The sequence below is a fragment of the Anas acuta genome, chromosome 5, assembly GCF_963932015.1.
Source record: "Anas acuta chromosome 5, bAnaAcu1.1, whole genome shotgun sequence".
Lineage (NCBI taxonomy): Eukaryota > Metazoa > Chordata > Aves > Anseriformes > Anatidae > Anas > Anas acuta.
Genome location: NC_088983.1, coordinates 59284192 through 59298696, shown reverse-complemented (window position 1 = coordinate 59298696; position 14505 = coordinate 59284192). Strand labels below are relative to the sequence as shown.

General features: G+C 36.9%; 1 long non-coding RNA gene across 4 annotated transcripts in view; it reads left to right on the top strand.

Annotated features, from left to right (window-relative positions):
- Positions 1–14505, top strand: part of LOC137857922 (uncharacterized) — a 236476-nt gene that overhangs the window by 149900 nt on the left and 72071 nt on the right. Inside the window, exon 1 of one of the 4 annotated variants that reach the window (XR_011097378.1) lies at positions 6331–6462. The exons of the other annotated variants lie outside the window; for them this stretch is intronic. This is a non-coding gene — a long non-coding RNA (uncharacterized lncRNA). Of the gene's footprint in view, positions 1–6330; positions 6463–14505 lie in introns of those variants that run through there. 4 annotated transcript variants of the gene reach the window in all.

Genomic DNA, 14505 nt, shown 5'->3' with positions numbered 1-14505 from the left:
TTACTGCAGATTGGCTTCACTCAGTGCAACCAGCTATTTTTCCCTCAAACCATGTGGGGAAGGAGAAATGATCCATAGCCAACTATAGTTTTGTTTTTTCCCTGCTGTTATGTTTTTGTTCATGCACAGGCTTTTCAATTTTATGAAGCCAGCTTTACATGAAAGCTGAAATGTAATTGCATCCTCCTGAGTAAAATGGACAATCTCTGTGCCAATTGTGTTTTTAAAGAAAAGATTACAGCATTCGCTCTGCTGCCTGCTTTCTCTGCCTATGAATCCCTCTGCCTATGTAAAGGGATTAAATATTCTAAAATGTTACATGGAATTATAGTTCTTTGTAATTCCATAAATGCACAGGATAACACCTTCATTATTTTTGTCCTGGGAAGAAGTAAAACATAACAGGTAGGCTTTTTCCAGTACACCTTGTTTTTCTTCAGCAAACACTAATGAGAACTTGATCCAGTATAAATCATACATTACTGTTCCTCTATGTTTTCCACGTTAACTTAAACTTTAATTTCCTTGTGGAATTTTTGGCTTTTTGGTATATCTTGCAGATCAAAGGCAACATGATAAATACTGTGCAGTTACTGTGCAGTTGGCAGCTTTGTATTTCTTTGTTTTGAACTGAAGACCTTAAGAACGATAACATTTATGTAATGGAAAATAATTTTTTAATAATGTTGCATGGCTGCACACAAATCACTTTCAAGTATCTTTTCCTTCCTTTTTTATTGTTTCTAGCATTCTTTGTATCATTTGTAATACTTTTGCACAGACTCAGAAAATGGTTGACTTTTACAGACCTGAATTTAGATATAGTACTGTGTTTTTCATTTATCACATCTTACAAGATTTCCAGGCTTACTTATGCATTTTATGCTTTCCTATGGACTGTCATAGTTTACTTACAGTTGTGCTGTGAGCATGACAGTGCCAATACATTGCAATTTCTTTGAACAGCGTACACAGACTTCTCTTTTCCCAGCCAAATGAGGCTGCATACCTGAAAGAATGATTAATAGCAAGGGTAAGCAACATAGTTCTTGTTCCTGAAAATGTGCGTCTCCATCTCAAGTCTGCACAGCCCTTTCCTTAACACTGGAATTTATTCTTTGAAATCCATCTCTAATATCCCACAGAGCTATTTAAAGGAGCTTAACCAGGGTTACTGAATAGAGGATAGGAGAAAGAGTACTTGAGCTGTTTTAAAAAGGTTGTATTTGCAAAAGTGGGAGAGGTTCCTAAACTTAGGATGACCTGAACTAAAGAGGCCGGGGTACCTGGGGTAAAAGAGTTCTCCTTTGGGCACAGCTGAGACAACTTTAAGTATAATAAACTATAAAACTTATACTCTTATGTTAAAATCTCCCTCTGATTGTTTCAGGGTGTGAGGGAGTTTGCTTGTTGTTGTTGTTTTGTGTCTGCTATCAAGGGAACCTTCTAGCCAAACCTTCCTTAGGGAGGTGCTGAAGATGCTGATAATTCCTGTCATTGTCTGGTTCAGCAGATGTTCTGTAGCATGGGTTGAAGGGGCTGACAGTTCAATTACTGCCACAGCTACATCCATCCTAGCTGCTGGTTAAAGTTACTGAAGGGAAGAGGCAGTGGTGCCACATCATTAACATTTTGAGCACTCTGTGTGCAAAACTGTGATAAACATAATCAAAACATGATTAGGCATGAGGCCTAACACTGAAGGAAGTATGCTCACCTCAGCCTAGGAATCCTTGGAGACACAGTAACAACCAGACAAGCCCTAAGTACTGGAGACTGCCTCCCTAAACTAAGATTACGTTCTGAAAGGTGCTGAGCATCAACTCTGAATAAAATCAGTAAGAACAGAGAGTGTGCAGGGCAACAGAAAGCAATATAGAGGAAGTATTGTAGGTCTAAAAGCAAGTATGAAAGAAGGCCGCAGTTATGAAAAACTAGACTCCAGTAGACTGGATTGTAAACTAACGTGAACACTGGTATTTAGAGGCTTGAGGCAGGAGAAGGTAGATAGGTAATCATCAGAACTGTAAGCGTCAAGAGAAAAGGCTAAAGCATTGTAATGCTGTAGTATTCCCGTATGGTGTCAGATAAAAGAGTGAAACTTCAGAATGGGAATTGTAATCTATCTCCTTCAGTATGTGTAAATCTAATGGATTTTGAAAGACCTCTCAATGTACACTTTTTAAGGAGATTCCTTAACTCCCATTTTTTTCCCACTAATTATAATAGAAATTTTCTTGCTGAGATGTAACGTGCTATAAATTCTGGGATTGTTTTTTCTCATTAGGAAGCACATGAAAAGATCTATAATGCATTTGCAGAGAACAGCTGCATCTTTATAGTATGTTGTCTTACTGTTAACTTTACTAAATCATGAGGGACATAACTGTAACCATTAACCTGATTTTTAGCTGAACTAAATTTAACTTACTCTTCAGTCTCTACCTGAACAAATGCATTCATCAATCCTCTCCACGAGTTTGAAGCATCCTGAGGTTTCAGGCAATTCTGTCATCCTCTGCCTGAAGGGAAAAAATGGCTCAAATCCATCTCAGGAGAGGATGGAGTTGTTTTCTCCCTCCTAAGGCAGAGCTTGCCCTTCTTCCCATGTTAGAAGCTATTTTAAAGATCTTGCACTAAAGATTTTTCTTCCTTGATTCCTGAATATAACCTTGGCCGTGTGACTCGCACTTCCCATTTAAATGATAAATTACAAACCTGTGTTTTCACCAATCTTTGTTTTAGCCTTGTTATATGTATCGTATGGAAGAAAGCTATATCTTTTATTCAGGTTTTAACTGGAATTATAGTTATATTTTGAATATTGTTCTCTGGAAGATGTCCAGTGCAACAATAAGTCTGGATTAAACATGTTCTAAAATCCTACACAAATATAACTTTTTCCCCCCACCTTGTTTATCATTGGTAGCATCAATCATCATTATAGCACTTTAGTCCTCGCTGTCCTGATCCTTGTCCACTGTGTGGTCTGAACCCTAATCCAAGTATTAAACAAAGGCCAGTGATACCAACCTGATTCTTTAGATAGCCATCTGAGTAACTTTTATTCAAAATAAAGGAGTAACCCAGTAATAATTCTAGGTTTACAACCCCTCCTGTACTGATCTATAACCGTAGTACTAATTAGTCCAGTTTATCTTAGCCTCACCCTAATCTTGAGGCATATTTAGTACTTCATTTAGTATGATGTTTTCCGGAACTCAGACACTCATTGATTATCTAACAATATGTAACTGTTACTCTCTACATTATATTTACTTTGATAATTGAGTTTGTAAGTAGTACAAGTCATAACTAAACTTTTAATTTGAAATCATGCAGAAATAATGTATTTACATGAACAACTCAGTATATACATTTTTACTCTTAGAGACAGATTTTACAGAAAGCCATCATATGATACTAATATGACTAAAAGAACCCAAATATTTTTCTGCAGCCTATCCATGTGCAACTACATGACATTTTCAGAGCATAAGGAAAAAGTCTGAAGCCCTTTCCTTCCTGCCTCCCTCTGCTCCCCCCTTAAGGCTAGATTTTTCCAAGAAGCTTCTCTCTTTAGGAGGGAGTACTTTGTGTGCTGTGCTCTCTTGAAAAATATGTCAAACTGCTATGATCTCTACATGGCAGATGATCTCTTAAAAAACCTGGCCTTCATCCAGATGAACCAACATATGTATATAGAGTACAGCCTTCCTTGGTGGACACATGGTGAGCTTGTTATAAAAGCTGTGTCCATAGCATGATTTTTCATATAGATTGAATTCAGTCAAAGCACATTTTCATTGATGCATTCAAAAATACTTCTCAGGAAGGGATGTTTCAAGGCAGCTGCTCAAGTACATTTCTTCAACCATTTGAATGTTAGAATTTGTAATATATTTAACACTTTGTGAAATATTTAACACATTAAAGTGTATTTATAAAATACATCATGTCTTGGAAAAATTAAGATTGCTGATTTTACCAATTCACTTGCTGTGAATTAATTGCAACATCCTAGCTGTAGGCAGTAGAACTTAGCTGGAAGGTTAATGTTCTCAGAGTAGTTTGGGAGCAGAAACTCCAGACCAGAATTCATCTATAAACACAGTTTGTTAATACAACTTATGTTCTGAAATCACTTTTAGGATCTTGAAATTTCAACCTGAATGAGACTTCAGTGCACTTAAATTACTTACTATTAGATTAATTTTACGAAGAGAATTCAATAAATGGTCTATAGCAAGTGTGCATACAGCAGGCTAACTGCATGCACGTGGTTATTGTCAACTTTTAACATTTTTATCCTGGGACTGATGAGAAGCATAAAAGCTGACTGGCAATAGCTAAGTTTCCTGCACTGCCATAAATGTGCTAAGTGCTAAGGCCCTGCCAGCATCCTGCTGCTTTAAAGGGCCACCAGACCAGTGGCTGAAGACAATGATTTCTTATTTCTTATGGGATCAAAAGGATTGACAACCTTGCTTAGCCTTGCTCCAAGCTTTGTGATTTACCTTAATAAAACACCATTTTGCCTTGGGCTTTCTGCTGACTGTGCTATAAGACTTGTACCCAAAAATGTGTTTGTCAGTATATGTCACATCACTTTTTATCTAGTTTGGTATAGCTGCCTATTTATGTAGCCTTCTGTAACATCAAATGCTTATCAACACAGGAATTCTGGGAAATGTTCTGTCACAGAGATATCAGTACAAGAATCGTGTATTCCTCCTCATCATGTTTCTGTAATGATGCAACACACCTGTGTCAGGTTACATCATGCAGCTGTGTTAGGAATCATGTAATGAGGTGAGGCTGTGCTGCTAGGGAGAGATAAGAGTGAGTATGGGGTTGTAAACACTCAGCATCCGATTTCTGATTTGCTTTTTTTTCCTTTTTATCTGTGGAATGAGAGAGCTCCCAGTGCCAGGGGGATGCTATATGAATAAGGGATGTAAATTTTTCAGAGTCTTGAGAATAGAAAAATGCAAAAGTGTTAACTTTGTATCTGGAAAATTATTGCTGTGAATAGAGACTGTATGTCTGTCCTATACAAAGCAAAAGGCTATCCTTAATGCAAAGCAGTTGGAAATGTGAAGATTGCTAACAAAATAAGAGCATGGTGAATGCTTGACTGGTCAAATTAATGAAGATGGAATAGGATACAGCAGAATACATGTCAATGAAAGGGCAAAAACATGCAGAATTCTGTCATGGAAAAAAGTCATATTGCAGCTTTCTGTCCATGAAACATGTCATGAGTAGTAGAAAATATATGATCCAAACAAACAGCTAGTAAAAGAACTTGAGTGGCAGTTCTGCTGCTGACTTCGTAGTGAGATCAAGGCCCCACTTGCTAATGGAGGTAGAGGAACTCTTAAGGGATCTCTAGGCCGCTTCATTTTCTCTCTTCTGTTATTTCCTCTAATGTATGTTTTGTCAGCTCTCAGATCAAGGGGAGTAGAATAACTAAATATTTTTTTCAGTAAAGTATCTCTAAGATTATGTAGGGTTTTTCTATTAAAAAATAAAACCAAACAAAATAAAACATTCTTCCTTATTCTGTCCTCTCTTATTTCCAGTTGTGCTTAGCATCTGGTGTCTTAGCTGTCTTTTTCAAGCAAACCTTAACACTAAGCGAGACACGTATTGAATGCCTTTGTTGTTTGCCTTGCTGGAAAGGTCCTAGACTTGCATTTTTCTAGGTCTTGTTCTTCTCTTTCTTATTGCTGTGTGCATCTCTTTGCTAATCTATTGCATGCTGCAAACCCCATTTCTGGCATAATGTGTTAATATTTTTCTCCTGTGCTGTTTAGGATTGCACCTTGTTTAATGTATCTGAGTGTGACCTTTAGCTCTCTTGTTGCTGCCCAGCTTCTCTCACTTAACTTTCCTCAGGACCTTGGGCTTTCTCTTTCATGAGCTCATTCTAAATAGCTTCACGCATCTGTAGTCTAACATGCTTTATTAGTTGGGTCCAAAATAATGGTCTCCTAAAACAAAAGTTTTTTTTTCAGCACAGTTCATGCACTTGTTGCTTAGTCTGTGTCAAGATACATATTTAGGTTGCAGGGACTTCCCGTTAACAGTTGTGCATCTCTTAGAGCTAACATCCCTGTCCTATGACACAGGGAGTAGGGATACCTTCAGAAAAATAGGGCTTCAAAGTAAATAGTGGAAACACCACACAGAGCCTGTTCATCTGCTACAGCCTTGACAAAGTAGAACTAGTATCCAAGGCTTTGGTGCATTTTGGTGATCTCTTAATTTTCCTTTATTACCATCAGCTGAGACAGATTAAGACAGGCTATAATTAGTCCTAGCTTAGCCCAGGCTTGCCCTATGTGTGCTGATTGCTCACAACAGCATGCTGGAGCCCTGCAGCTCACATCTTCCTTCTCTGTATTACTGAAGATTTCTATCTGAAATGAATATATGGAAGAAAGCAGAAAAATGAGGGTAAGGGGCCTAAGGAAATCAAAATGTGTATATATGCCTGGGAGGGGGATAGTAAACTGTAACTGAAAAAGCTAGTTTTGGTTTTAGTACTGTGTTGTAAGTAGGTGAGCAATGCTTGACTGGGGAGTGGGGGGAGACAGAGAATCTCTTCTACTGCATGCTTTGAAGAAAAAACAAAACACAAATCTGGTTTTGTAGATTACTTGGGGCTCCAATGTGTTTCTTGAGCTTGGCTGGGGAAGAAAGCAGAATCCTCCTGAGATTCTGGAAAATAAGGGAATTGGTGGTAGAACGTAACCACTTGCTTCAAAGAACTGCTGATGGAGTGCAAGAAGATGTGTTTCGGATGATGGGGAGCTTTTGCCCCGTGTGTGCTAAAGTTAGGTTGGTGCCCTGACTGTTTGTTAGGTATAGTATGTGTTTTGTGCTTTCATGTTGAGGTAGACTCTGTTTATGTTTTTCCTTGTCTAAAACAAGGACTGGTGATATCTAATTGCAGTGAATGCTCTGTTAAAAGTCTGTGACCTGACACCAGCAGAGAAGCTGTGTTGGCAAACAAACTGTCTGAGTTCTTATGCTTCTGGCTGACCTCTGGTTTGAGGAGCTGACCACCTCTGTAGCAATGCGCTTTCTTCTGGTCTTTGTGGCTTTACTTACCATGTTAGGACTTTGATACGTGCGTTAGGAGAAGCATATGCAGGTCACTTGTCTCCTTGGTAACCAGAAGATAAAATTACTATAGTTGTATCTGTTGCCTGTAATTTGATATAAATAACTTTTTGTTTGCCAAAGGATAACTACCTGAGGTATTAACCAATTTGTAATGACTTTCTGTCTCGTGCTAAAGCAAGGGGGTCTTATAGTGGAAGAACAATAACAGCTTTCTTAACTGACCAGCCCAAGTATGCTCTTTGCCTCAAGCTTCCTGCATTCTAATTAGAAATCAAAGCATTACAAGGTGTTCCCTTTGTCTCGTACTCCTGACAGTTTATAGAGTTTCTGTACCTTTTATCCAGCCTTCTCTTTGTTTCTGTGCAAATATTTTAAATAAAAGCCTTGTAGAATAGGTTATCTCTATAAAACTTAGGCTGCTACGTCTAAGAGCTCATTTATAATATATGTCACGTAGTCGTTATTCCCATGGAGATACTAATGCTGCAATGCAAGGAGAATGAGCATGGGAAGGTGCTAAGAGTCTGATAACTGTAGGTCAGAAACACTGTAGCAGCTGTAAAAGAAGTGCCGTGTTCCCTCTAAAAGATAGATCCGGTGTGACAGGTGGTTTTTACTAATAACAGTGTGGTAACAAGCAGCAACTAGACAGATGCAGTCTAGGGAGTTTTTTGTCTCTAAGCATCTTTATTTACTAGACTATTTCTTGTGTATTGTAGTGTTTAACACAGGGAAAAATGACCACCTGCGGTGAGCCTCCTTGAATTTGATCTGTGTCACAGCTGTTGACCTTATGACTTGTTTTTTTTAGGCATTGGAGAGAGGATTGCATAGTAGGAACATTTTCCACTCTAATGTGTATGTGTACATACAGAGTAATAAATCTGTTCAAAGATAACAATTGTTCCTGCAACACAGAAAATTTATTTCATATTTTGGTTTATCTTTTTATTCTTCTCTATGTGCCACCTCTGACCTTTTACATAGGTAATAGTAAAGAGCCAAGCTTTCTTAACTGCCCTGTATCCTTTATGCCATCCTTTGTTTATAGCAGAAAACCACAAAGTTTACTTCAGTAGCAGACTTTGATGAGGACCAAAACAAATCATTTTTCAAGACTGAACAGAGCAGTGTATTGGTGTGGTTTTTGGCTTGTGAAGGTTCCAGGTAACAAAAAAAAATCTAGTATCAATCTAAGTTGATCAGAGGAATTGTATGTTAAGGCTAAAAATCCTCTGGCTGAACAAACTAGCACTTAACATACAAGTATTCATTTTTCTCTTTTTTTTTTTTTTTTTTTTTCCCTTCCAAACATTGGTAAACACTTTCTGAAGAAATGGCGAATTTTGTTGCCAGGAGTGTGGTTATACCACTTGAGAACAGTGGCTGTGTTTGTACTGTCCTGTGTGCCTATAGAACTGACTTTACTTCAAACATCACATTTTACTGTGGGCTGAGGCTGCCCAACTGGCAAATCATTTCTCTAGTGCTATTAACTGTATGTATTAATTACAAAGTTGTTAATTAAAACCAATCCTTCTCCTGTGAAAAAAAAACAGTCTCCTCGGCTGCTGTACTCTTTTAAATTTCTGAGCTAATAAAAAAAAGTAGGAAGAATTACAGTGCTGGTGAAAATGTGTGTTTGAAAACCATTGGCAGACCTGACAGTGAAGTGGAGTGTTCGAGCCAGTTGTGTAGCTAGCCATGTTAGAGGGCAAGATGTCATAATGACACTGAAATAGTTTACATACACTTTGTTTCTGTGACTTACTTTCCAGCTCAGGACCTGATTTTGGTTACTTTCATGTTCCTATGTCCCGACAAACAATGTCCGGAGCCTAGCTTTGAGTGCTGGGCAGGTATTCCTGCAGGGAAACTTAATGCAAACTGAAACACGAATATGAAGTAAACTACTTAGTGCTGATGTAAGGTTTGCTAAGGGATTTCTAGGTATTTAAGTTATCCATGGGGAAATGGACACCAGTTCCCATTAGCATTTAATGTTCTTCACTATTTTTTTCTGTGGTTAATCATTAATAACTTTGACAGTGTCAGGAATGTGTGTGATGACTAAATTGTGCAAAGTGATGGTCTTTTATCACTGACATGGAAACATTGCTACTGTTTTTGTTTTTTTTTTTTTGACTGGTGACATAATGAGGCATAGCAAATTGTGTAGTACTAACTGCAGAAAAAATTAAGTCTGTCTGATACATTTCCTTATTTCTGGTCCTTTAGCCTCATGTTACCAAGAGTTTTATGGGAGAGTCTGTTATTAAAACATACCTGTTTACAGTGCTCTTTGTTTTACCATGTTTTTTCCTACTTATGTATTTGTTTGGGAATCTCAGAATTCTTATATTAAAACAAAGCTGCTGCAAACATAAACACAGAGGAGGCTATGTGTAAGGCAGCAGCGCTTGTATTGGTGTTTCACTTAATTTATTTCTTCAACAAAAACACACACACACACAACCAAACCAACCAAAAACCCCAAACCATGAGGGTATAAGGGAGTCTGGAGACACTACATGTGTTAAAGTAATTTTAACAGGTTAAAGTTTTTGTATGACAGAATATTCTTGAAGATAAAAAAAAATCCTGCATTATCAATGACTGCAGAAGGTATCTACAAACATTATTCAATGTCCATATTGTAATTCCTGCTCATGTGAAGTTTTTCTGACTTTACCGGAATCTTGTAACACTCACTGAAGCAAACTACTTTAATGGGAAAAGTAGTTAATCTCTGTTCCAGGGCTAACACAACTTAATGTTTGTATATGTTGAAAACTTAATGCTATACTGTAATGTGGTTGGGTTGCAGTATGTCAAAAATGCAAAACACAGTTTGCCATTTCATGGAATTGTTCTATTAAATATAATGTTGATGTGACTCCTGAGGTACAAAGCAAATCTCAAATACCTCACTATGTAAATCTCAGCTCAAAATATGTGGATTTGGTGAATTAAAGACAAATATTAGTATGTCAGATGTACAAAACTGAAATAATGAACAGCATTATCTAATCAGAATTCTTTCATTTCTGGATAACTAATCTTAGTATGCATATCTGATGAGCTTTGATAGGGATCTTTCATCAGTTAAAGTTGTTATTGTAACAATACAAAGCCCTGTTACATGTGGGTAAGCTCTGAAAATTGGTAGGTAGACCTTAGATGTTAATAATAAGTTATGGAACAAGCTATGTGCTAATATTTTCTTCTTCCAAAAGCTGATCTGTATTCAATTAATATAAGAAATTTGGGGGAAATTTTCACACCAATAACAAAACAAAAAAATATGCTACAGCAATCTTGGGGGAAAACAAAGGAAAACAAAACAAAAAAAAAAAGAAAAACTATACATAGAATCACAACAATGGGACATGTATTTGAAAGTAAAAGTTGCTTTCCAAAAGACACCTGAATTCCTACAAGTAAAGATACTGTCATGTCTTCAGCTAGAAACTAACAAAATTTGAGAACCTTAATTTTATTTAAAAAAAAAAAAAAAGTAAATGGAAAGGTTAGGAGCAAGTGCCTTAGTTGTCTAGAAAAGCTTACTTTTGTGTCCTTGTAACTAATGCAGCATTAAGGGTCTGTGTATCTTTGTGGTTGATGTCAGTGACAAACCTCTGTGGGTTCTTGCCTGTCTTATAAACTAGCCTTTGAATTTGATTGAGTGACCCTATGGGCAAATATGTCTGTATTACCTCCAGACATGACAAATCTTGATGTTTGTTTTCTTCCCAGAAGAGTAATAGTTAAATACTTACTTAGGATGTGTAGTCTTAGTGGCAATAATGCTGAAACCTGGCAGAGGTGGTTTGTAGCAGGGACTGTTTGGATTACACGTTGTAGCTCTCAGAAAACTGGTGGTATTTGTAAAATGCTATTGAGGTGCTCATCTCTGAAGAGGTGTTACAGAGATGCTGGCAAAGGCAACAAATGCAAAGACAGCTGGTTGTGTGGCTGAATAAAAAGGCTGGGGAAGCTTATGAAGACCATGCAGTAATAAGAGTAAGTAGAGGTGAATAGTGTACAGTGCTCCAAATAAAGCTGGAGCTGCCACAAATTAAGTCTTATGTGCAGAGTTCACAGGGCACATGGTAGAGTCTTTTCAGGTATATCTGAAAATGAAGTTCAGAGGACTGAAGCTTTTTCTTTTTTTTCCCCCTCTGTATGGTAATTGGAGAAGGCAGTTATAGGAAGTGGAAGCAAGATGTGTGTTTTTTTTTTCTTTAAAAAGCACACGGCATTGACTTGTTGCTGCCCTTTCTGAATCAGTTGTATAACTCCATGTAATTTAATTCTGCTTCCAAGGAAATCAATTGTGAACTCTTCCCTAGTTACAACTAAAGCATTTTAGTGGTTCAGGATTGATCTAATGAGCTCTCCCTAGAATAACTAATATAAAAGTGGTTTGGTAAAGACTAATTTAATTTTGCTGACTACTACTGTCAGTTGTTCAGTTCTATTAGGAATAATCATCAAAACTCAATGGGTGTTCTAGAAGCAGTTGAGGTTGCAAATCAAAGCCTTTCTGGCTCTAGGTGATCTGATGTTCCTTCACTCCCAGACAAGATGCTAATTTGCAGGCACACACATAAGATTTTTACCTACATCTAGTTTCCGTCTACAGCACTAGTATGAGTTTTATTAGCAGAAAGAAAGCGGAATTAATAATGGAGCTGAAAAAAAAATTTACATAACAGAGGTGCATTGAAATGGTTTGAATTTCAACTGAAGATAAATCTTGCAGCTCAGCTATCATTATGTTTCTTGTTCTTAAGGTGTCTGTAATTATTTGAAGTTAGCCTTTTATTGCTTAAATTAAATCTTTACTTTGTGAAGGATCTTTACAGCTAGATGTAGTTCAAAGAATGTGTTTTTCTCTGGTATACATAGTTATTTTAAGTTAAGCTGCATTTAGTTACTAATGTATTGTTGTCCCACCCAAAGAAAACTGGGAAGAGAAACTGGAAAGCAAAAGAAAATGTTTTCTTTCAATAACAATACTTATTTTTCTTATGAGTTTGGAGGGGGAGGATCATTTTGGAACTCTTGATCTATTTACTGTAAAATACTGTGAATTGTTTACAAGAATTATGGTTATATGAAACTACTTTAGCAGCAAGATGGTGTTTTCTATGTGACTTTTTTCTTTTTTCATTGGAATGGTTCTGATGTTAGGTTAGCCTAACACTATTTATGAATGCTCTCAAAACTTCACAAAGCAAGCTTTTCCAGCAGACTATAAGTGAGTTTACTTTCCAAAATGCTAGAGGTGAATACAGTTGAAGTTAATCAAAATGAAATTTTGATATAGAACTTCCTGTGTTTTCTGTGTAATAGATATATATGTAGGAAAGGCTGACCTGGAAAGCCTTTATTCTATAGACAGTGTTTTTTTTGGTTTTTTTTTTTTTTTTTTTTTTTTTACTGTTTGAGGCTCAGTGACCACGATAAACTATTCGTGGATTAAAGGGATACTGGATATCCAAGCATTTTTATTCTGGTCCAAAGTGATATGTATGAACTTCTAGTAGTTTCTGAAAAAGATGTGTTTGCCATTTTGGCCATCACCTGTTAATTAGCTTGCATTATGGAGTGTTGTACTGCCATATTTTGCCATCTTTGAAACATTTTAAAACAATGCGTCTATGTTAATAATATAGTCAGGTCACTGGGAAAGCAGAACACCGTTGGGATGTATTTTCAAAGAAAGCAATTAATTTTATAATTTTTGCAGTTTATTTGCTGTTGCTGCTATAGTGCCAGAAGAAGATAAGTTACCAACTGTTACATATCCTATTGAGCTGTCCTGGTTTTACAGAAAGTGAAGCAGAGATAATTTGTCAAGCATAGTCAGTGCAGTGTGCTAAGGCTGAAGGAGAATGCTGACATTTTGCAATTTCTTAGGAACATTAGACTGACCTTGTTTGCTGGTTTAGAGAGAAAAGAAAAGATGGTATGTTTATAGTGTTAGGATATCGAGGCTGTCTGCTACAATTGATTTTCTGGGCAATAACAGAAGTGCTAGATTAAGTTGCAATGTAAGAAGCGATGGAAGTTCTGATTCTTCTTGTACAAGGATTTTTGCTCAGAGGAGATACAGTAGACGTGTTCAAGAGCATGTTAGGAAACACTCAGTTTGTTAACAACACCCAGCTTCTTCTTTTGCCTTGCCACATGGCAATAAACGCTATAAAAATTGCTATTACTTGAGCCATGTAACTGTAATCTCCTGTGGTAAACAAGCTTGTGACTTCCTGTAATTTATCACTGCTAGTCAGAAATCATTAGATAAGAAGTGTTTGTATCTTATTTAGACCAAATCTAAGCAGTGTAATTCTGAATATGATGGAAGACATCCAGTAGCTCACTTATACGTATTAGCTACCTCTAATAAACACGTATGAAAAATAATCACATTTAGAAGCTTTACAGAAGAGCCAAGGAAAAGATCTCAAGTCTTTCATAATTTCCTATAATTATTTTTTTGGATGAGTTAAAAAAGGACATTTATTACTGTAAAGTATGCAGTATATCAAAATGAAGCCTTCCTATGCATGTGGTGGATGCTGTATGCTGTAAATTGGCAGTAAGAACTGAGAGTCATCAAATTAAAGTGCTGCTATCTGTCAGAAGAAAATTAGCTTTTTTTTTTTTTTTTTTAAAAAAAGGCAATTTCTGAGCCAAACAGAAATGGCTGCTCTCAGACATTTGGAGAGTGAAATTTAAGAAATAGTGTATGATAGTTGTTGGTTTCAAAGTACAGGAAGTCCTTGCAAAAATTTTTCTATACCTAATTCCCCTTGGAGCTGTTGGCAACAGCTGTGTGGGATGCAAGTTGCAAAACTGTACTGGGAGATAAATATTTGTATGTTAGAGTTTAACTAACTGAATTTTACTGTTTCTCTGTGTTGCTATCAGTTCCATCCTTTGCAATCAGTGCTGCAAATATTGAATCGCAGAGTGAGAAGAACTGCTTCTGTGTTAGCTTTTAACTGTCAGGTTTTTGGAACTATGTCATCAGTGATTTCAGAGTAGAGTGGTGCTGTGCTGGACACCAGTGTTTTGTATTTTAAGAGAATAGGTAATTTAAATGCATGTGACTAAGAAATTGAGATTAAAATCTTTAAAAAGAGAGAACTTTTGGGCCCTGCTATAAGCATTCCACCTCTATATAAAGTAATTTATTAAGGGTTGGATGGAGCCTTTTGACTTCATTGCCATATGAAATGCTTTTACCCTCTGAAGCGTCTGAGAGGAGGCTGTTCCTCCAGGACAAACTTTCCTTTCCTCCTTGTCCTCTGGAGCAGCTCCTGTGTTGTGAGTGTCTTTGCTGTGAGAGATAAAAGGGGC